This window comes from Argopecten irradians, chromosome 15, assembly GCF_041381155.1.
Source record: "Argopecten irradians isolate NY chromosome 15, Ai_NY, whole genome shotgun sequence".
NCBI lineage: Eukaryota > Metazoa > Mollusca > Bivalvia > Pectinida > Pectinidae > Argopecten > Argopecten irradians.
In genome coordinates, this window is record NC_091148.1 from 6918737 (window position 1) to 6922158 (window position 3422).

Genomic DNA, 3422 nt, shown 5'->3' on the forward strand with positions numbered 1-3422 from the left:
AGGTAAAAGGCAAAACAATATAATCGCTAACAGTTTTCATTTAATTTACAGAAATACATCAGTAAATCTACCTTCAGCTATCGTTTTGATTTCATAAAAAATAAAATCTTATGTAATATTGGGTATAAGTAAGTAAAAAAATAAATATCTCTGGTAATTGTCATTGAAGTTTACCTTTTTCTGTTTCAATAATTACAGAAACAATGTGTACACACATCGGAAATATTATTTGTCAGAATTAACCCTGGGATTACTTGTATGATAGACGATAACAGGAGATTTATTCAAGTTAATCCTTAAATATATGATTGGCTTAGTCAAAAACGTAAGTCTAAGATTGTTTCAAGATACTTGAGAAGCCTGATATCCTCTATATGGTGTAAGGTAGACAACTCCAATCAGTTAATTGTTGAAACTATAAAACGGGCCGTTATCAGTTAGTGGAAAACAGTTACAAGGTACCTTCTAATTATTGTTTCCTTAATTTATATCAAAACATTGTCATTATCTATGATACACGGTCAACTGCATAATGTCTTATCTGTTTATATGTAATAGGAGCATCTTTTAGCCGATCATGAGATCATGAAGTCCTAATGATAAACAATAGTTAACCTCTGAATGTTGTAAGGAAGACAACTCTAATATGTTCTTTGTATCAGGTAGCGGAATAATGATACCAAGTACATGCAATTTGCCTACCGATTTAGGGGTCTATAAATTTACTTCTATTTCATAACATTGCCTTAAATTATGACATAAGGTAAATAGCGTAAATATGTGATTATTGTTTAAGGTAGAAGGTCCCTTTTTAGAGTGTGTTTTCTAGTTAGAATTACAATTTAAAAAACTGAAATAAAACATACATTCCATATACCAAAATGTTCAGTAGGAAACAGACTATCCATGTGAATAAACTATTTATGAAAAAAAAACACTTCTGAAATGAAACGAGTCCCTAAAAAATATCGAAATTTTGCTGCAAATCCTCAAAATTTGTGAAGTAATATATTGTTGGAACACAAACATCTTTTGATAGTTTTTTTTCTAGGTCATGCTATGCCTTTGGTTAATACAATATAATGATAAACATCTAAAATCGACAAGTAAAAGTTTGTTAGTACATGAACAAGAAATCCAAAATGTCAGCCATGGACAACTTTCTTTATAAAATGTGTGGAGGCCCATAGGCCAAGAACATTTGTATCATACACATTATTAAAAGACTATTTGCTAGAATAAATACAATTTAATACTCTATTTCCTTTGTAATAATGTAGTATATATTTTGAATATAAAGAAATGTTTTATTAGTAAATTTTATGGAAACAAAAAATAAAATGGCCTAAAAGGTCACTTGAGTTATATATCCTTTAAAAAAAGATATTGACTTTTTTTGGTAAAGGAGCATTCAGGACTCAAAACAGATGCATATCAAAATCAAATAAACCTCACATATGTATTTAAAGGACTAGATACGGTAATGGCTCTTTTTGGCCCCTAAATCTACCAAATTTCAAATTAAGTGTTTAGAAATTAACTTGCAGCGTTCGAAATAATGAATACGCTCCCAATAAAAAACTTAATGAGGTTTTTGTTCACAGAAAGTATGTTTTGGTAATATAACCATGGTAACTTTGCATAAATCATGCAAATTTGAAAATTTGGTCAATTTTGGCATATTTTTCGATGTTTTTTCTTTTAAAAGCAATACAGCACAACCTTGAACAAACTTTATATTTTAATGGAATTAGCAGACACGAAAAATAAAACATTTTGAGAAATACAAAGTTTGCTCTAGAATGCGCTCTATATTAACTAGATGAAAAACTGCATGAAAATTTGTTTGTCATGGCAACTTAAACTGCTATATTACCTTATAGCACTATCAAATATGTCAGGTATGTAGTTAATATTTGAAATGCAAGATTCACATCTTAAAATAACAGACTTGGAAAAATAGCGAATTTGGGGGCCAAAAAAGACCCTTACCATACCTAGTCCTTTGTATAAAATCGTGTTGCAATTGAATAAATATTGATCAAACATTTTGTTGTTTCATTTTCATATGAAAACTACATGTATATACGTGTAGTAAACTTTACTTTCTTGCTTTGGGAAAAGTCTGATATCCCAGATTAAGGAAACACAATTTTTTGGTAAAATGTATTTGAAAAAAATAAATTTGAGTATATCTGGATTTCTAGAAAAATACTGTAGATATCTTGGTCAGTTTAACTACTTTTGGTCTCCCTCTCTGGTCCTTTGGCTAAAAAAACCATATATCTGTTTCCCTATGTATATAAATACAATGTATATATAGTGTATATAGTGTTGGTTGAAAACTCGTGCCAGATCCCTGTGATTTCTAATTATAAGAAAGTTTAACTTTTTCCTGAGGGAAATAAATAATTCTCAAACCATGCTTCCCTATATATGTAACTGTAGTATCGGAGTACACTCTCTAGATGAAAATCTTAGACCCAATCTCTGGGCCATGAAATTAATAATTTTTGTTAAGAATTTTAGAGTCCTTCAATCTATGAAGATAAGGCCCCGATTTCTCGAAACAAAAGTGCAGACTTAAGTCAGAACTTAATTTTTCCCCTTATGTAACTTATGTAAAACTTTTTGACTTAAGTTTGTTTGAGAAATTGGGATCTGATGGACTGCAGAGGATGTTCGACGACAGACAAGAGACGATTAAAAAACGTTACTTAAGTCTGTCTTAAGTTATCCATTAAAAGAAAGTAGATTTGTTCATCCATCTTTAATGGAACGAAAAGATGCACATTTACATACTACAAGTATGTACCAAATGCTTGAATCTAGTAAAATTTCAAGTAAATTGGCCTTTTGTAACTAACTAAACTTTTCACACAGATGGACATAACGTTGATGGGCCCAATTATTATGTACATGTAATTTTCTAGCAATAACTTAGAAAACAGTAGTGTCAATAATACCACCTCATATATTCATGTACTTGTCTATCATTCCATAGTATTGCAGACAAAACACAAAATAATATTTTTGTTAATTATGATTGTCAATTCAGACATATATGTACAATCTGCATGGATGATATTCATTAAATACCTTAAAATATCACATTCTATAAAATCTTTCATAGAATTTGTTTCCAGCTCCACATGGGCCTTCTTTGTTAAAACGTATACAAACACTCTGTCTCTTTTCCCTGATGCAATCTCAGTTATTCTCCACTTCTCTAGCTTGAATTCAAGGTGCTAAAGGAACTTGTCAAATAACTTCAGTTGGTATAGTAATTTGTAGATTCATAACCAGATATAACTGCTGTACTGCTACTGAGAAGTTCAAAACTGATGAGAACTGAAAAAAAAGAATCAATTGTGAACCTCAAATAATGTTGCAAGAGTGAGTGTGACAAAAGTATTCTGATC